The 22,264-nt window shown below is 37.9% G+C and overlaps 1 long non-coding RNA gene across 1 annotated transcript; it reads right to left on the bottom strand.

Moving 5' to 3' along the window:
• Positions 1–737: 737 nt before the first annotated feature.
• Positions 738–1,502, bottom strand: LOC100678076. The gene is made up of 2 exons (XR_512819.2): positions 1,177–1,502; positions 738–1,105 (listed from the first exon to the last, which is right to left on the bottom strand). It is a non-coding gene; the product is annotated as an uncharacterized LOC100678076 (long non-coding RNA).
• Between the last annotated feature and the right edge of the window lie 20,762 nt (positions 1,503–22,264).

The following is a 22,264-nucleotide window of genomic DNA, read 5'->3' on the forward strand; positions in this document are numbered from 1 at the left end:
CCTAACCTACACTCCGACACATTGCTGTCTCCCTCTGCCACTGTGAGGCCACAGGGTTAAGGGAGTAACAATAGTTCCGCCGGCGATTCGCCCGGTCGTGCGCTCACGTCCTGGTGAGACAAAGGTAAATTGCTGACCAACAAAGCCAGCCTTACGCCGACATCTCACGACTCGCTTTATCTCTGTGTGCACACAGGATAAAGAGAAGAACGAGACGAGCGACGAAGATTTGTGAAGACGTGCGCTCACGACTCCGCAAATCCGAGGGATAACCTCAAAACACCGTGACACTATCCCGGCCGTTACAGAGCGGTGGAGATCGTTGTTACACGACACATTCGGATCGGCGTAGCTGTGCGCACACGACTCCACCGTACCGAATTAACTCCTAACCTCAAAATCCGCCACCCGTCATACCGCCACCGAACCGAATACCGCAGCCGCGAACACCGAATCATTCTTGTAACGAAATCGCGTATATATTTCTTGTAAATTGTCAAACGCGTTAGTCTAAACAATTCTATTTGTAAAGGCGAAATATTTTTAACAAGACGCATAATTGATTTCTGCTTCGGCCGGGATTTAACAACTGATTCCAAATTGCTATTCTTTAATTAAGAAATATATTTTATTATTGTTGAGAATATAAAAACAGACTCTTTTTTTGCTCCTTTCTATCCAGTCTCTTGGGGAAAATTAAACCGTTACAAGGAGCTTGGGACTTAAACTATAGTAGAATAACTCTAGCAATCATTTATTGAAACTTTTTACAAAACTTAAAGCATGCACAGAATAAAAATGTGTTTGTAGTTGCATCATACTTTATATCTATGCATTTATAAATTTTAAAAATCATGATGCATGAAAAACTAATTTATCTCATTTTTAAAATTTCTTTTGTTGCCAATTGACTTATTATATTGAAATCTTTATCTATATGGATTCTCCAAAACCGGGAACGAGACCAAATAAGTGCCGGATAATTCGGGCTTTGAATACCATGAAAAATTCGTGCTATACTTCGTCCTGTAAAATTAATGTCTTTATAACTTGAAATCAAATTACGTATATCATTAGTAACTTGTTCTTCTTCATCAAGCTTATTCTAAAAAAAAGTAATTAATATATTAGTCTAAACATTATTTAACAAAAGTTAGATCGTATTAATATACATACGGTTGTAAGTTGAAGAGAATCGCATAATACGCCGAGAGTATCTGACTCAAAATAAGTTCTAATAGCATCTTTCAACTTTTCGGATTTTACATAATTGTCACAAGTTAGCTTCAAACAATCTTGAATTGATGAATTACTATATTTGCGTAATGTTGACGAGATATTTTCTAATTGTTTGAGTCTATGAGTAACCTGTAATTCACTTCGCTGTGTCAATGAATCAAGAACTTTATCAAGTTCTTGGTCTGTTAAATCACCAGAAGCTTTAATGCGAAAACCTAAAGTATTAAAATTGACAGATATTGTTGATCGCTTCCATTCTCCATTAACTGCAAAAAACAACATAAAATCAGTCTGTTAGAAGAATAATATAGAGCTTTCATTAATAGCTTACATATTATTCCACTTCTTAATTAATAATTTTTTATGCAGCTGCATGTAATATTTATACTGTCAGAGCGGCAAAATTTAAAAAGCATTTTTCACAACTCAGGCATGAAATCAGCGTTGCAGAAATAGTAATTAGACTATTGATAATTAATAAAATTTAATAAATTACGATTTAATCCCGCATTAAAATTTTTCTAATTGTCGATTAAAATTTAATCGTTAATTAAAATTTCTCCAATTAACGATTAAAATTTAGTTATTAATTGAGTTTTGTTTGATTAATAATTGAAATTTGATTTTTTTTTTTGAACTAACAATAAAAGATATAGGGTATTCCGCGCCAACTGAGACAAAGCTTTACCCAAAAATTATTTTCAGCTGTGACAGTGCATATGCCCTCACAACAGCTCGGCATAAGCCCAGCACATACACGCGCGCGAACCGCGCACACATACATACAAACACGCATTGCGACGACTATCAAGGCGGCAGGAGCCGCGCGCGAAGCATAGAAGTAGAATAAGAGAGAGAGGGGGGGGGGCAAAAGGAAAGCAGGGTGACAATAGCTGACGCTGATAAACACGCAACAAGAGAGAACACAGAGCTGGATTCGCACGAAGCAATCCGAAGGGCCCCGAATCGATCGAAGAAGGACTATCGATCAGCAGAGAGAAGTACGACTCGCTCTCTCGACTCCCGACTATGATACCGACCACACGTGGCCAGGGGCCACGGAAGCCGGTCAGCCGTCGGAGCCGCTCATCTCCAAGGGCGCGGCTCTAGACCAGACCGTCAGGCCGAGGGCCACGACATCGTGCTCAGGCTAAGGCAACTTAACTTAGTGCCTGCAGCTCTCGCCAACGCCACGAGGAGGAGTTCAGTGGGCTGCCAACCAAACGGCGCTGACAAGGTGGAACCCAGAGCAACTAGCCCGTCCAGCAGCGGCAACGCGACGTTCATCGGTAAACCCGTGAGTCTGTCCTGTGTCGGCGAATAGCCCACCCATCTCTCTCTCTCTCTCTCTCTCTCTCTCTCTCTCTCTCTCTCTCTCTCTCTCTCTCTCTCTCTCTCTCTATCTCTCGGTTCTCTGACGGCAGATGAGGCCCGAAGGTTCTCTTAGCATAAATTATTAGAGTGTCATTATTGTGCATGCTAGAACCCTTGCTTCCATTCATAAATAAGCCGAATACAGAAGGACTCCGCCACTCTCCGCGGTCCGTCAAGACGGAGATGCTGAGTAGCCGAGGCGACTTCCTGGTCATCACCCGACGATCCTTTTGTTAACGTGGTAGCCTTTCGCGTCGGTCTTTAAGCTCGGTGGGACACACTTACCAGATTCCGCACTAGCAAGGTCACAACGTTACACAGCAATAAATTTATAAAGGGCATACAAATTATGATTTTTTCTTTACTTTCGATTAACGAGTGGTATTCTTTTTTATTCCGGTAAAAATAATCAAAAAATCATTACTATTTATGTTAATTTTTATTTGTAAATTTCAAAATTGATTTATAAATATACACAAATTATTCCAATTTTTTTCTTTTTTCAAATTCCAAAAGCGGTAGTGTTTGCATTTTTTTCAAGAACGATCTTTGTCCTTCATTTACCTTATCAGGCAAAAATTTTAATAATCTTTTTGTTTGGATCAACCTGTTCTTTAGTCTGAGGTAAATCCTCATTATTGTTACCCCTGGAACCAAAATACGAATTGAATTTTATTCAGTGTATGAAATGCTCGTTTATAATTATTATATTTATTGGAAAAAAGTAAAACGTACTTGCTGCACTGGGAATTGAGCTTGTAATTTGGATATATTGCAAGGGGATTCTAATTGCCATTACTGATACGTATTACCAAGCTTATTGTATCTACGGAGAAAGTGGCGTCCCTTACTCAAATGCGAAGAAACTAGTATTAATACTTATCGACCACTTTTAGGAGAATTGATTTTAGCTTTGGAAAAACGTTTCCATGAATTTTTTAACATTAAGGATCGTGGCGAAGTAGCAGCAATTGCTGCTTTTACGCATCCCAGATTTAAACTGACTTGGTTACACTGTTTAGATCAGTCAGCACCAAATAGAGTAAAGAAGCTTATGAAAAAAATTGTAAAGCCTAAAGCGACTGCACCACCTACATCAAATCCGAAACCAAAGGAAAATTTTTTGATTTCGAAGAGCCTACTGTTGGTTCCCTTTTTTCTACGATTCGTCCTAGAAATGAAGACAAAACTGAATTATTTAAGTTTCTGGAAATGCCTACTAGTTTAAATTTACTAAAAGAGTTGGCCAAATTTTCTATAGTGAAAAAAAGTTAATCAAGTTCGATACCATTTTGCCTTCAACAGCAGCTATCGAACGTATATGTTTATATGCGACATTGCTACACATTCCGAAAATGAACAAATTAAGCGACGTGGAATTTAAAAAAAGAGTATTATATAAGGCTAACTCATCAAAAAAATATTTGTAAATAAAATGCTTAATAATACAAATGACTTTTATCAAATTTTATTGAAAACAATTTTAATAAAGACTTATTAGCTGAGTTGCAAAAAATTATGTTACAGCTTCGTCAGAATCCAAAATTTGAAAAGTGTCACTCGTCAATCGAAAGTAGAGCAAAAATCATAATTTGTGTAGCCTTTAAAAAATGTATTGCTAAAAACGATTTTTGGGTAAAGCTTGGCCTCATTTGGCGCGAAATGCTCCATGTACATTTTAATTGTTAGTTAAAAAAAATAAAATTTTAATCGTTAATTGAACAAAATTTTATTAATAACTAAATTTTAATCGTCAATTGAAAAAATTTTACTTAACGATTGAATTTTAATGGTCAATTGGAAAAATTTTAATTAACGATTAGATTTTAATCGTCAATTGAACCTCTTCCGCTTCTAGGAGAATGGCACCTAGGTAGCGCTACCTCTTTTCCGCTATGGCAGAGCAGTTGCACAGGAGGTACTCGGGGGTCTCCTTCTCCATGTAGCAGAATTTACAGAATGGGTCCCTATTTAGTCCCGTTGCATGTCTACACGGAAAAAAAGTGAGCCTGGGGGGACACCGGCACTTGTGTGCAGAATCTGGAAACCTGAATTATGCCGATACAGCGCATACGCGTGCCATTAGGGCACACCATCGTGCCGAATGAGAACGGTCTGAGCGAAGCCGATGCAGCACAGACCCGGTGCTGTTTTGGCACCAGTTCTTGTGCTACCTCGTTCGCAGCGCGCTCTCTACGAAGCATGCGCGCCATGTGGTTCGGTTCGGTGTGTAGCATCAGAGTTCTAGTTGTGGTTTATTATATATTTGTTATAATTTTGTTCAAAGGTGTATCAGTGATATACCTTTAAATAAAATTATAACAAATATAACAAGCCACAATTCCAAATAGTTACCAGAAATAGCTTTTATTGCGCCCCAGATAATTTATTACCTGGCCGAGCGAGCATTATTTTTCCGGTATGACTGAACAGCATAGCCCTAGATCTTAAATTTAAAAAAAAAATTGTCGAAAATGGCCGCCCTCGAAAGATACGAGCATTTTGAAATAGGTAAAAATCTTCGAAAATGCCGTCAAAACAAAAATTTTCAGTTTTTCGTCGGATTTTCTCACTTTAGACGATTTTTACCCTATTTTGAATTGCTCATAGTCGTCGTACCCTATTTTAAATCCTTTAAACGATGTATACCCGATAAGTATCGGTAGACATGAAATGTATTAGGTTATAAGTGTCAAATTTGCATGTAAAACCACTTCTTAGCCATTATATCGTCGGTCCCTACAAAGAGTAGTACGGTTCAGATTTGCTACGAAGACTAGTACGGTTCAGATTTGCTACGAAGACTAGTACGGTTCAGATTTTCCGCAAAAACTAGTACATTTCAGATCTTTCCCACATGAAAAAATCCAATTGTTTTAGAGATAAACAAATAGTTATTTTGGCTAAAACTAATAGATTTGCAATATTTTTAAAGTTGCCAAAAAATTTTTCAAAAATTTCGAAATTTAAAAAGTTATTATGAGATGGCGTGATTTCTCATGTGAGAATTCGAGTGATTAATCGTGTGATAAATCATGTAATATTTCTCGCCAGGGTACATATTTTTACTAATACATAACCATTGGACATTTATTATTTTATCGAACAACGAAACAGGGTCTATGATACAGCGCGCTAAATATACAACAAATATACCAAAAAAAATTTGCACTTTCAGTAGACGATGTCCAGGTATCCTAATCACCTCCCGGATGGCGAGACATGGTCTATGATACAACGTACTAAGTATGCAACAAATGTACCGAAAAAAAATTTTCACTTCCTGCAGATGATGTCCAAGTGTCAGGATGATCCTGAAGTTAACCCATTATAGCTATGGTAAATGGTATATGGCGCTTCCTTTAAAATTACACCATGTTTAACAACCAAGAAACTGTTTATAATTATAGGTATATTATCAGCGTTAAAATTCCAGGAAGACCAAAATTCCAAGAAGTTCAGAAAAATTCCCTGAAAAATCCGGAAAGTGCGATATTTCATCTTTACATTAAAATATTGCAATATTGGTGCACTAAGAAAAGAAAATAAAAAGGTAGGAATATTCTTAGATGTTAGGACTCATGTGACAGTTTAAAGAATTTCAATTAGAATTGGAGGAATTTAAATAAATTGAACTGGTAATGACGTTTTGGACAGAAATTTAAGCAAATTAATATTATGGAGATGTAGATGTAGATGTAGAAGATCTAGAAGAAGAAGATTTTATACAAACAAATATATTTTTTGAGTATTTTATTCTTTCCAAACACACTTCACAACAAAATATGAAAACTAACATAAGTTTACCACGGGCGAAGCAAGCGTTTTTTGCTAGTATAGAATATCGAACATCCACCATGCTTCTATGATAAATGACTCGTCTCTTGTAAAAACATTGGTATAGAATTAGACAGATTTCGACTACTTTATATGTAACAATGTAGCTTATTGTTCAAGATGCAGCTTTATCAGCAAGCCTTATAAATTGCATATATGTATATACTTTTGAACTTAAGAAAAGTCAGTACCAAATAATGATGAATGCTATAATCTTAAGTAAAGAGTTGAGTGATGATAAATCCTTAACCACAGTATCAAGTTGTGTTAGAATCGAATATCAAGATAAACATTACCAAGAGAAAAAAGTCTATTGAAGCCTAATAATTTTTTTGAGAAAAAACTTAACATATGTTATTCTAAATTTTTATATACTTTATAAATCTTATATGCATTGTACATTTATATTTTTTAACATCATTGTCCGCAAGTTCACAAGCTATAAATCTTATGTGCAATGTTCAGCTCAACTACTCCCACTTAAGCGCATAAGTATACAGAGATGTCTTGGTTATCCGAATACTTTGTAATCATGCGACATCACGAGGAGTAAGTTGACATTGATAAACCATTGGTTGAATTACTTTGCTCTTTTGTGCAAGTTATAATTATTTGTTTTGACTATTGAAACGGCAAAAATTTGGATAAAATTTTGTAGCGCCTAGTAAATAAGCGCTATGAAAAATAGTAATGACGATTTTTGAAGGTCAGAAGATGTACATGAAAAAATAACGACGAGAGCCTTCCAGTATGAAAAGTCCTTAAAAATGCCTCTGGAAACGTGTTTCCTTTGATTTTTGGGCTTATAACTTTTAAAACATAACTGCAGAGGAACTAACGACAAAAATTAGATGAAGAAAATGAAAATAGTGCAGTTGAATATAAATCACTGCGCGACTGCACAAGACCTACTGACCATGTCTGTGAGACAGAGATCGACATAGCCATCGTCTGTGAACGATACAGAGACCTGGACAAACCATCGTGGGATATAGACATTACTAGTAAAGAGTCGATATGAGCATGCGGAGACGCCGCTTTCCAGGAAAAAATGACAAGATGTAATGAAGGATTCGTACGTGCTAAGGTCACAGACGTACACATTTACAGCTGCTATACTTCTCCTAACGCGTCGCTAGAACAATTTAGACAACTGTTGGACCGGCTATTATAGGATGCTGTAGAAAAAAAACCGGTACTGATAGCAGTCGATTTCAACGCTTGGGCAGTAGAATGGGGCAGCCAAAAGACGAACGAAAAAAGAAGAGCGCATTTTTAGAAGCATTCGCCCTCCTTGACTTGGTCTTAGTTAACCAGGAATGTTCTAACACATTTCAAAGAGGAGACGCAGGGTCCATTATAGATCTTACGTTTCTTAGCAGCTGCCTGATTGGCTTAGTTAGGTCGTGGACGGTGAGTGATCATTACACAAATAGTGGCCACCAAGCGATGATAATGGAAATAGGAATATCAAAGCAGAGATCCAACAGGAGAACAACGACAAAAAGAGTCGGTTGAAAAACGAAGGATTAAGACGACATATCTGCTGGCACTAGAAAAAATACAGCTGTTTACGAATGATAAGGTCGAGCAGGTAATAGGAAATATTACCCGAGCCTGCGAAGCAACGATGCCGAGGAGGGCTCCCAATAATAGACAAACGCCAGTATACTGGTGGAATAAAGAAATTGACGCTGCCCGCAGTGAGTGTCATCGAACCAGAAGACGGGAACAACGGGCCCGGAAGTAATACTATAAGACTGGTCGAGGTCAAGAAGTAGTAAGAGCTTGAAACAAAGAAATAAAGCTTCAGGAAAAAACGCTCCAAATTTGACGCCGTAGCTTAGTAGTCGACACCACCTTTAATGCAATAGAAGGGAAGGAGATGGAAAGGAGAAGCCAAGAAGTACTGTGCTATTGTAACACTGGATGTTAAAAATGCGTTTAACTCAGCCAGATGGGGCAAGATACACAAGGCACTACGAAAAAAGAGGTACCCGCATATATAAGAAGAATTATGCCTGACTACCAAAAAAACAGAACACTTTTGCATGACACAGAGAGCGGCACGAAAACCTATCAAGTAACTGGAGGGGTCTCTCAAGGGTCAGTGCTTGGCCCATTATTGTAGCATCATGTACGGTGGAGTACTTAGGCTAGAGCTACCCGGCAACGGTTGTAGGATTTGCAGATGACATTGCAGTAGTGGTAGTAGCAAAGCAAAAAGAAAAGGTGACAGACATAGCTGAAGAGATAACCCGTATAATACACGAATGGCTATTAGAGACGGGTCTGGAACTAGCCAGTCACAAAACGGAAGATATTCTCATTTCCAGTAGAAAGAAGATAGAGGGAATCACACTGACTATGGATGGACATGAGATCGTTTCTTAACCAACCATCAAATACTTGAGCATCACCATCGATGCAAGACTAAGTTTTAAACAGCATCTGGAAATAGTCAGTGATAAAGCAGCGAAAGTTGGTGCTGTTCTATCACGATTGATGCCAAATGTAGGAGGGCCAACTCAGAAGCAAAGGTTACCTTCAGCCAGTGTATTACATCGATTATGCTATACGGAGCCCTAATATGTGCAGATGCGAGGCGGGTGAAATTGTATGCACGAAAGTTGACTACCGTGTATAGGCGAAGTGTACTTAGAGTGGCGTCTGCTTACTATACGGTATTGGACGATGCTGTCTGCATTATAGCAAGCATGCCGCCCATTGAACTTTTAGCGTTGGAAAGAAAGGACGTATCCGAAGCTAGGAGACGATCGAATGACAGGCAATGGATGCCGCAAGAAAGAAGACGATGACTAAATGGCAAACAAGATGGGACGCTAGTGGCAAGGGGCGATCGACTCATGGCCTTATACCAAGGATAGAAGACTGGATTGGAAGAAGACATGGGGAAGTTAACTACTACCTCACGCAGTTTTTGACCGGGTACGGATGTTTTCGGGCGTACCTGCATCAGTTTAAACTAGACGACTGTCCGAACTGCCCGATATGTTTGGATGCAACAGAGGATGTCAAGCACGTCTTTTGCGAATGCTCACGATATCATCAGGAGGAAGAATAACTTGTTAAACGAGAGTTATCTTCAGATCAGAGTAACTTTTGAGTCGATTATAACGGCTATGCTAACTTCAGAGGGTAAATGGTGTGCAGTCAGCAACTATGCTGCAGACATTCTAAAAAAAGTCAGAAAAGTCGAAGAAGACAAAAGAAGACGAAGAGGTTGAGTATGTACGTGTGTGTGCGCGCGACGCAGAAAATGAAGGATGATTATAGTAATGACGACCAAATCAACTAGAAGCGGGCGAAAGCCTTTCGCCTTCCCGCGAAGTACTACTCGACGGTCGTACCGCGGGGAACATTGGCACAGAAGATGGAGCTAGGTGTGCCTTTACCGAGGGTCGATAAAGGCAAAGACGGCGTTTCTTGGTACGGTTGGATGTTTTTCATCTGGCCGTAAAAAGGATGGGTTTAGTCGGTGTGAATCCGACACACGACTGACATTGCGAAAGGGGCTGTTCTACGACCACATAAACAAAGTCACGCTATGGTCTTTCTAAGATTTTCCCTAATACCTCTTTTTCCGAGAGAGAAAAAAGAAAAAAAACGTGAGAGGTGTCGTAGGACAACCGGTTGAAACGAAGTTCCTTTCAGTACATAATGCGTATTAAATAATAGACACAATTAAATAAATTAAAAACGTTTAAGAATAATTAAATGAAAAATGAAATGTATGAATGAATGGTAATAAAATTGTACAAATGTGTTTTTAAAAGTCATAAAAATAAACAATTTATTAATACTAATTATTATACAAATATAAATTATATAGTTAATAAGTACATTCAATCGTAGTAATGATTGGTTTGTGTTTGTGGTATATGCTGGGAGAGAGAGGAAGCGCGCCGCGGCCTGCTCCACCCTAAGCGCTGAGAGAGGAGAGAGAGAGAGATAGCGAAAAAAAAAATACAGGAAATGGCTAGATAGAGGGGGGACCACGAGGACATGGAGGGACCTTAAAATTCAAGTCAGAAATGCGCTGCAAACCAGAAAAGGGATAAAAAAGAGAAGAGAGGAGGAGGGCTGGTGGGATAAGGAATGTAGACAAAAGAAGACGGAAATGAGGAAGGAAAAAGAAAAGTTAAAGAGAGGAAGCGTGAGTAGTGAAAGATATCGACAGATCAAACGGGAACTGAGGCAATAGTACAGAAGGAAGAAAGAGGTAAGATTAGAGAAGGAGGTAAAAGAAGCAAAAGAGGATCGGACAGGGAAGAAGTTCTGAAACCCAGTTAAAAGACGCAGGAAAGGGAAAGGGTAAAAGTAGATGGAGGTATAGAGGAAGAAAAATGGATAAAGTACTTTAAAGGACAACCAAGGGAGAGAGAAGAACACAGGGAAAGGAGGACAGAGGAGACAGACGAGGCACACACGAATGAGGAGAGAGAAGAAGATGCGATTAAAAGAGAAGAGGTGAGAAGTATAATAAGAAAACCGAAAGAGAGGAAGGCCCCAGGAGAAGATGGTATCCAGAACGAGGCGTGGAAATATGGGGAAGAGTGGCTCATTGACGAACTTACAGAAATATTAAGGAAAATATGGGACGAAAAGGGATTACCAGGAGAATGGAAAAAAGAGACGACAACACCGATATACAAAAACCGCTGCTAATTCGTTGGCACGTAGCTTCCTCCATCAAATGTTGTAGTTCAAATAGATAAAATATTGCTCAAATATACAGTATATTAATGGTTTTTAAAATACTTTCAATCCTAATTATTTTACATGAGGAGCACATTATTTTACATAGGGTTCTCATAACCTCATAAAATCATGAATTGTCTTAAAACATTCTGAACTTTAGTTAGCGAGTTATATGGTTTAACAGAAATAGTAATATTCAGTTATACAGGGTATATTGGGTGAGAGACAAATAATTTGAATCCTGATATCTTTTAAACTATACGACTTTATAAGCTGCAAAAATAACTTAGCCGAGGTGATCAAAAGATCGATATTTTCCCAAAATTTTAACTTATATAAAGCCTTTTTACTTCCGTAATCGTACGACATAGAAAACCCATTTTTTTTAGTTTTCGATTTTTAGCTTGATCAAAATGGTTTAAAATTTTTGCAGCAAATAGATATAATCGTTTTTTATTGTCATGAATTTTTCTTAAACGTTTGACGATTTAGTTATGGAGATATAAATTTTTTTTAAAAATCACCTTTCTTATCATAAAAATTTAACGGAGCGGTCCATCTGGGAAATCTTGCGGGAAAAAGTAGGCAATTTTATGCTTTTTTAGATGAACTATTGTTAAATATATTGTATAGATCATATTATCAACAAAAAAAAAATATTTTTTTAAATAAAAAAATGGCTTTAATATGGCCATAAAATGGTCAGAATCATAAAAATAAAATTTTCCCGAATTTAGAATCAGAAAACATATATGCATGCTAAATTTTATTACGATCGATTGCGTGGTTCCAGAATTATGACGGTATACATGCATACACACACACACACAGCCATTTTCTAAAAACGCATGATTCGTACTCCAAACACCTCCAAATTTGTTTCTACGAAGATTCAGCGAAACTGAAAATTTTACTTTTACAAAGCTTTCTCTTAGAAGGAAGCATAAGAAGATAAAGATGAATGTAAAAACTACAGAAGAATAACCCTGATGGACTCGGGATATAAAATATACGCAAAGCTGATAAGGGGTAGAATGGAGAAGGAACTGAAAGAAGAGAAAAGCCTTGGTGACATACAGATGGGATTCAGAGAGTGAAGAGGTACAACGGACGCAATAAACGTGGTAAGCAAAGCGGTAGAGCTGAAGTTCGAAACAAAGGAGGAAAGGCATGTTTGGCAGATATGAGGACAGTTTTTAACAAAATATAGAGATAAGAGGTATGAAGAATGATGGGAAGCCTCGGAGTTAGCAAAAAAATAAGAGAAAGGGTAAAGGAAATCTACGAAAGAACGGAATGCGAAGTGAAGATAGGAGAAAGGAACGCAGGCAGCTTCGAAACACAGATAGTAGTGAGACAAGGATGCCCGCTAAGCTCGTAGCTGTTCAATGTGGCAATGGCGGACTTGGAAGGAGAGAAGAGCAAGATTCAAGAGGGAGGGATAGTACTGGTTAGAAGGAAAATATAGATGGTATCATATACAGATGATGTGGTGTTACTGGCAACAAGCGCTGGAGGACTGAAGCAAATGCTGAAAAAATTTAAGAAGGTTATCGAAAGAAAATGGCAAGAGCTGAACATGGAAAAAACAAAGGTAATGATCTTTAAAAACGGAGAAGAAGGAGGAAGGACGAGAGCTTCAAATGGGATATAGAGGAATTAGAAGTAGTGAAGAAATTTGAGTATCTGGGATACACGATGAAGGAAAATTGGAAGAAACAGAAGCAGAATGAAGGAAAAGGCAAAGTCACTGATAAGCACGGTATGGGGCAAAGGAGAATCAACATTCAGAGAAAATTGTAAGTTGAGAATGAGAGTTTTCGAAGCACTGGTTCAAAGCGTGATGGAATATGGAGGGGAGATATGGTGCTAGAAAAGACAAGAAGAACTGGAAAAGGTACAAAGAAGATAAATGAAATAGGTACTGAAGCTAGAGAGGACAACACCGGCGCATGCGATCCATTGGGAAACAAAACGGTTCAAGCTGGAAACGAGGGCTAGGAAAAGAGCGATTAAATATGAAGGAAAGCTAAGAAAGGCAAAAGAAAATACAATTCTAGAAGAATGCTGGAGAATACTGAAGGCCGAGGGTGAGAGGAGAGTGGAGGGAAAGAGGAAAAAACATGACACGCAATGGCAAAAGTGGAGAGAGGAGATCAGAGACTCAAAATATGCAAGGGAGATAAAGAAATTCTACAAGAACAAGGAGAAATCCCGGAGTACCTGACTGATAGAGGAGACTATAGAAGAGGATCACTAAGAATTACTGTAAGGTTCAGGCTAGAAAGTGAGATAAGGAAAACAAATATTGGAGGACAGAAGAAGAGAGGAAATGCAGAAAATGTGGAAAAGAAGAGGAAACGCTGAAACACGTGGTGGAAGAATTCGAGGAAACGAAAATATCAGGGAAGAAATGGTAAGAACTTTGCGAAGGAAGAAAGACAAAGATAGGAAAACTTAGCAAAATAATTTGGAAAAGAAAAAACTAAGAAAATGGGCAGGAGGAAGGATGAACATGAAATGAAACATGAAAAAAATCTGCAGATTACGTCTTTTGATATGCGTGCATACATGTGGCGGTCCCCGCCGACCACCACATGTGGCCCGACGCGCCGCCTAGCGGAGCACCACAACGGGGAGAGCGCGAGGGGAGCATAGAAGCTTTGTCACTTTCGTGAATCAGTTACGGCCTGGCCGCCGGGTCGAACAGACCTAGATATCTTCTACATTAATAATTCCAATCTAGTCACAATCAGTTTTCAGCATTGTCTTTATTCTTTGTACCTGTTCCGTTCGCCTTTCCCTACCTTATATCCTATTAGGGGGTGTAGAAGAAAGAGATCCAAACCAACTCAACTCTCTAAATACATAGAGCAGTCGGCATTTCTCATTCACAAACACATATCTTCATAAAACTAGATCATACCTGCACAGATGATTATTTGCAGCATTTTTTTCATCCGGACCAAATCTGCAGATGACGTGTTGTGAAATTCGTGTATACATGAAGCAGTCGTCATATATCATTGACAATCAGATATCCTTAAAAAACTAGAGCATATCTGCACATATGATTACTCGCACTAATTTTTTAATCCGGACCAAATCTGTAGGTTACGCCTTGCGATATTCATGAATACATAGAGCAATCGTCATTTCTCATTGACAAACAGATATCTTAAGAAACCAGATCAAATCTGCACTGATGATTATCTGCAGCAACATTTTCATCTGGACTAAATCTGCTGATTACATCATGTGATATGCGTGAATACATAGAGCAGTCGTCATTTCTTATTCACAAACGGATATCTTTCAGAAACCGGATCCTATCTGCACAGATGATTATTTGCAGCATTATTTTCATCCGGACCAAATCTGCAGATTAAGTCTAGTGATATGCGTGATTGCGTAAAACATTCGTCATTTCTCATTCACAAACAGATATCTTCATAAAACCAGTTAATATTTGCACAGATGATTATTTGCAGCATTTCTTCAATCCGGACCAAAACTGCAGATTACGTCTTGTGATATGCGCGAATACATAGAGCAGTCGTCATTTTACATTCATAAACAGATATCTTTAAAAAAAAGATCAAATTCGTACAGATGATTATTTACAGCATTTCATTCATCCGGACCAGATCTGCAGATTACGTCTTGTGATATCCGCGTATACATCATGCAGCCGTCATTTTACATTCACGAACAGATATCTTTGATAAACCAGATCATATCTGCACAGATGATTATATGCAGCATTTCTTGCATCCAGACCAAAACTGCAGATTACATCTTGTGATATGCGTGATTGCGTAAAGCATTCGTCATTTCTCATTCACAAACAGATATCTTCATAAAACCAGTTCATATTTGAACAGATGATTATTTGCAGCATTTCTTCAATCCGGACCAAAACTGCAGATTACGTCTTGTGATATGCGCGAATACATAGTGCAGTCGTCATTTCTCATTCACAAACAGATATATTTAAAAAAAAGATCAAATTCGCACAGATGACTATTTACAGCATTTCATCCATCCGGACCAGATCTGCAGATTAGTTCTTGTGATCTGCGCGAATAAAAAGTGCAGTCGTCATTTTACATTCACAAACAGACATCTTTAAAAAAGATCAAATTCGCACAGATGCTTATTTACAGCATCCCCTTCATCTGGACCAAATCTGCATATTACGTCGTGTGATATGCGTGATTGCGTAAAGCATTCATCATTTCCCATTCACAAACAGATATCTTCATAAAACCAGTTCATATTTTCACAGATAATTATTTGCAGCATTTCTTCAATCCATACCAAAACTGCAGATTACGCCGTGTGATATGCGTGATTGCGTAAAGCGTTCGTCATTTCTCATTCACAAACAGATATCTTCATAAAATCAGTTCATATTTGCACAGATGATTATTTGCAGCATTTCTTCAATCCGGACCAAAACTGCAGATTACGTCTTGTGATATGCGTGAATACATAGTGCAGTCGTCCTTTTACATTCACAAACAGATACGTTTAAAAAAAAGATCAAATTCGTACAGATGAGTATTTACAGCATTTCATTGATCCGGACCAGATCTGCAGATTACGTCTTGTGATCTGCGCGAATAAAAAGTGCAGTCGTCATTTTACATTCACAAACAAATATCTTTGATAAACCAGATCACATCTGCATAGATGATTATTCGCAGCATTTCTGGCATCCGGGCCAGATCTGCAGATTACGTCTTGTGATATGCCTCAATACATAGTGCAGTCGACCTTTTACATTCACAAACAGACATCTTTAAAAAAGATCAAATTCGCACAGATGCTTATTTACAGCATCCCCTTCATCTGGACCAAAACTGCAGATTACGTCTTGTGATATGCGCGAATACATAGTGCAGTCGTCATTTCTCATTCACAAACAGATATCTTCATAAAACCAGTTCATATTTGTACAGATGATTATTCGCAGCATTTCATCCATCCGGACCAGATCTGCCGATTAGGTCTTGTGATCTGCGCGAATAAAAAGTGCAGTCGTCATTTTACATTCACAAACAGACATCTTTAAAAAAGATCAAATTCGTACAGATGCTTATTTACAGCATCCCCTTCATCTGGACCAAATCTGCATATTACGTCGTGTGATATGCGTGATTGCGTAAAGCATTCATCATTTCCCATTCACAAACAGATATCTTCATAAAACCAGTTAATATTTGCACAGATAATTATTTGCAGCATTTCTTCAATCCATAACAAAACTGCAGATTACGTCTTGTGATATGCGTGAATACATAGTGCAGTCGTCCTTTTACATTCACAAACAGATACGTTTAAAAAAAAGATCAAATTCGCACAGATGTCTATTTACAGCATTTCATCCATCCGGACCAGATCTGCAGATTACGTCTTGTGATCTGCGCGAATAAAAAGTGCAGTCGTCATTTTACATTCACAAACCGATATCTTTAAAAAAAAAAGATCAAATTCGTACAGATGAGTATTTACAGCATTTCTTCAATCCGGACCAAAACTGCAGATTACGTCTTGTGATATGCGTGAATACATAGTGCAGTCGTCCTTTTACATTCACAAACAGATACGTTTAAAAAAAAGATCAAATTCGCACAGATGTCTATTTACAGCATTTCATCCATCCGGACCAGATCTGCAGATTACGTCTTGTGATCTGCGCGAATAAAAAGTGCAGTCGTCATTTTACATTCACAAACCGATATCTTTAAAAAAAAAAAGATCAAATTCGTACAGATGAGTATTTACAGCATTTCATTGATCCGGACCAGATCTGCATATTACGTCTTGTGATATGCCCGAATACATAGTGCAGTCGTCATTTCTCATTCACAAACAAATATCTTTGACAAACCAGATCACATCTGCACAGATGATTATTCGCAGCATTTCTGGCATCCGGGCCAGATCTGCAGATTACGTCGTTTGATATGCGTGATTGCGTAAAGCATTCGTCATTTCTCATTCACAAACAGATATCTTCATAAAACCAGTTCATATTTGCACAGATGATTATTTGCAGCATTTCTTCAATCCGGACCAAAACTGCAGATTACGTCTTGTGATATGCGCGAATACATAGTGCAGTCGTCATTTTACATTCACAAACAGATATGTTTAAAAAAAAAGATCAAATTCGTACAGGTGATTATTTACAGCATTTCATTCATCCGGACCAGATCTGCGGATTACGTCGTGTGATATGCGTGATTGCGTAAAGCATTCGTCATTTCTCATTCACAAACAGATATCTTTCAGAAACCGGATCATATCAGCACAGATGATTATTCGCAGCATTTCTGGCATCCGTACCAGATCTGCAGATTACGTCTTGTGATATGCCTCAATACATAGTGCAGTCGTCCTTTTACATTCACAAACAGACATCTTAAAAAAGATCAAATTCGCACAGATGCTTATTTACAGCATCCCCTTCATCTGGACCAAATCTGCAGATTACGTCGTGTGATATGCGTGATTGCGTAAAGCATTCCTCATTTCTCATTCACAAACAAATATCTTTGATAAACCAGATCATATCTGCACAGATGATTATTCGCAGCATTTCTGGCATCCGGGACAGATCTGCAGATTGCGTCTTGTGATATGCCTCAATACATAGTGCAGTCGTCCTTTTACATTCACAAACAGACATCTTTAAAAAAGATCAAATTCGCACAGATGCTTATTTACAGCATCCCCTTCATCTGGACCAAATCTGCAGATTACGTCTTGTGATATGCCTGAATACATAGTGCAGTCGTCATTTCTGATTCACAAACAGATATCTTCATAAAACCAGTTAATATTTGCACAGATGATTATTTGCAGCATTTCTTCAATCCGGACCAAAACTGCAGATTACGTCTTGTGAAATGCGCGAATACATAGTGCAGTCGTCATTTTACATTCACAAACAGATATCTTTAAAAAAAAAGATCAAATTCGTACAGATGATTATTTACAGCATTTCATTCATCCGGGCCAGATCTGCAGATTACGTCTTGTGATATGCGTGAATACATAGTGCAGTCGTCCTTTTATATTCACAAACAGACATCTTTAAAAAATATCAAATTCGCAGAGATGCCTATTTACAGCATTCCCTTCATCTGGACCAAATCTGCAGATTACGTCGTGTGATATGCGTGATTGCGTAAAGCATTCGTCATTTCTCATTCACAAACAGATATCTTTCAGAAACCGGATCATATCTGCACAGATGATTATTTGCAGCATTACTTTCATCCGGACCAAATCTGCAGATTACTTCTTGTGATATACGTGAATACATGGAGCAGTCGTCATTTCTTATTCACAAACAGATATCTTTAAAAAAAAAAGATCAAATTCGCACAGATGACTATTTACAGCATTTCATCCATCCGGGCCAAAACTGCAGATTACGTCTTGTGATATGCGTGAATACATAGTGCAGTCGTCCTTTTACATTCACAAACAGACATCTTTAAAAAATATCAAATTCGCACAGATGCTTATTTACAGCATCCCCTTCATCTGGACCAAATCTGCATATTACGTCGTGTGATATGCGTGATTGCGTAAAGCATTCCTCATTTCTCATTCACAAACAAATATCTTTGATAAACCAGATCATATCTGCACAGATGATTATTCGCAGCATTTCTGGCATCCGGGACAGATCTGCAGATTGCGTCTTGTGATATGCCTCAATACATAGTGCAGTCGTCCTTTTACATTCACAAACAGACATCTTTAAAAAAGATCAAATTCGCACAGATGCTTATTTACAGCATCCCCTTCATCTGGACCAAATCTGCAGATTACGTCGTGTGATATGCGCGAATACATAGTGCAGTCGTCATTTCTCATTCACAAACAGATATGTTTAAAAAAAAGATCAAATTCGCACAGATGACTATTTACAGCATTTCATCCATCCGGACCAGATCTGCAGATTACGTCTTGTGGTATGCCTGAATACATAGTGCAGTCGTCATTTCTCATTTACAAACAGATATCTTCATAAAACCAGTTCATATTTGCACAGATGATTATTTGCAGCATTTCTTCAATCCGGACCAAAACTGCAGATTACGTCATGTGATATGCGCGAATACATAGTGCAGTCGTCATTTCTCATTCACAAACAGATATGTTTAAAAAAAAGATCAAATTCGCACAGATGACTATTTACAGCATTTCATCCATCCGGACCAGATCTGCAGATTACGTCTGGTGGTATGCCTGAATACATAGTGCAGTCGTCATTTCTCATTCACAAACAGACATCTTTAAAAAAGATCAAATTCGCACAGATGCTTATTTACAGCATCCCCTTCATCTGGACCAAATCTGCAGATTACGTCGTGTGATATGCGTGATTGCGTAAAGCATTCGTCATTTCTCATTCACAAACAGATATCTTCATAATACCAGTTCATATTTGCACAGATGATTATTTGCAGCATTTCTTCAATTCGGACTAAAACTGGAGATTACGTCTTGTGATATGCGCGAATCCATAGTGCAGTCGTCATTTCTCATTCACAAACAGATATCTTTCAAAAACCGGATCATATCTGCACAGATGATTATTTGCAGCATTTCTTTCATCCGGTCCAAATCTGCAGATTACGTCTTGTGATCTGCGCGAATAAATAGTGCAGTCGTCATTTTACATTCACAAACAGATATCTTTAAAAAAAAAAGATCAAATTCGTACAGATGATTATTTACAGCATTTCATTCATCCGGACCAGATCTGCAGATTACGTCTTGTGATATCCGCGTATACATCATGCAGCCGTCATTTTACATTCACGAATAGATATCTTTGATAAACCAGATCATATCTGCACAGATGATTATATGCAGCATTTCTTACATCCAGACCAAAACTGCAGATTACGTCTTTTGATATGCGTGATTGCGTAAAGCATTCGTCATTTCTCATTCACAAACAGATATCATCATAAAACCAGTTCATATTTGAACAGATGATTATTTGCAGCATTTCTTCAATCCGGACCAAAACTGCAGATTACGTCTTGTGATATGCGCGAATAAATAGTGCAGTCGTCATTTCTCATTCACAAACAGATATGTTTAAAAAAAAGATCAAATTCGCACAGATGACTATTTACAGCATTTCATCCATCCGGACCAGATCTGCAGATTACGTCTTGTGATATACGTGAATACATAGTGTAGTCGTCATTTCTCATTCACAAACAGATATCTTCATAAAACCAGTTCATATTTGCACAGATAATTATTTGCAGCATTTCTTCAATCCAGACAAAGACTGCAGATTACGTCGTGTGATTTGCGTGATTGCGTAAAGCATTCGTCATTTCTCATTCGCAAACAGATATCTTCATAGAACCAGTTCATATTTGCACAGATGATTATTTGCAGCATTTCTTCAATCCGGACCAAAACTGGAGATTACGTCTTGTGATATGCGCGAATACATAGTGCAGTCGTCATTTCTCATTCACAAACAGATATCTTTGATAAACCAGTTCATATTTGCACAGATGATTATTTGCAGCATTTCTTCAATCCGGACAAAAACTGCAGATTACGTCTTGTGATATGCGCCAATACATAGTGCAGTCGTCATTTCTCATTCACAAACAGATATCTTCATAAAACCAGTTCATATTTGCACAGATGATTATTTGCAGCATTTCTTCAATCCGGACCAAAACTGCAGATTACGTCTTGTGATATGCGCGAATACATAGTGTAGTCGTCATTTCTCATTCACAAACAGATATCTTCATAAAACCAGTTCATATTTGCACAGATAATTATTTGCAGCATTTCTTAAATCCAGACAAAAACTGTAGATTACTTCGTGTGATTTGCGTAAAGCATTCGTCATTTCTCATTCGCAAACAGATATCTTCATAGAACCAGTTCATATTTGCACAGATGATTATTTGCAGCATTTCTTCAATCCGGACCAAAACTGCAGATTACGTCTTGTGATATGCGCGAATACATAGTGCAGTCGTCATTTCTCATTCACAAACAGATATGTTTAAAAAAAAAGATAAAATTCGCACAGCTGACTATTTACAGCATCTCCTTCATCTGGACCAAATCTGCAGATTACGTCGTGTGATATGCGTGATTGCGTAAAGCATTCGTAATTTCTCATTCACAAACAGATATCTTTAAAAAAGATCAACTTCGCACAGATGCTTATTTACAGAATCCCATTCATCTGGACCAAATCTGCAGATTACGTCGTGTGATATGCGTGATTGCGTAAAGCATTCGTCATTTCTCATTCACAAACAGATATCTTCATAAAACCAGTTCATATTTGTACGGATGATTATTCGCAGCATTTCTTCAATCCGGACCAAAACTGGAGATTACGTCTTGTGATATGCGCGAATACATAGTGCAGTCGTCATTTCTCATTCACAAACAGATATCTTTGATAAACCAGTTCATATTTGCACAGATGATTATTTGCAGCATTTCTTTAATCCAGACCAAAACTGCAGATTACGTCGTGTGATTTGCGTAAAGCATTCGTCATTACTCATTCACAAACAGATATCTTCATAAAACCAGTTCATATTTGCACAGATGATTATTTGCAGCATTTCTTCAATCCGGACCAAAACTGCAGATTACGTCTTGTGATATGCGCGAATACATAGTGTAGTCGTCATTTCTCATTCACAAACAGATATCTTCATAAAACCAGTTCATATTTGCACAGATAATTATTTGCAGCATTTCTTAAATCCAGACAAAAACTGCAGATTACGTCGTGTGATTTGCGTGATTGCGTAAAGCATTCGTCATTTCTCATTCGCAAACAGATATCTTCATAGAACCAGTTCATATTTGCACAGATGATTATTTGCAGCATTTCTTCAATCCGGACCAAAACTGGAGATTACGTCTTGTGATATGCGCGAATACATAGTGCAGTCGTCATTTCTCATTCACAAACAGATATCTTTGATAAACCAGTTCATATTTGCACAGATGATTATTTGCAGCATTTCTTCAATCCGGACAAAAACTGCAGATTACG

This window comes from Nasonia vitripennis, unplaced genomic scaffold (assembly GCF_009193385.2).
Source record: "Nasonia vitripennis strain AsymCx unplaced genomic scaffold, Nvit_psr_1.1 unplaced0049, whole genome shotgun sequence".
Taxonomy (NCBI): Eukaryota; Metazoa; Arthropoda; class Insecta; order Hymenoptera; family Pteromalidae; genus Nasonia; species Nasonia vitripennis.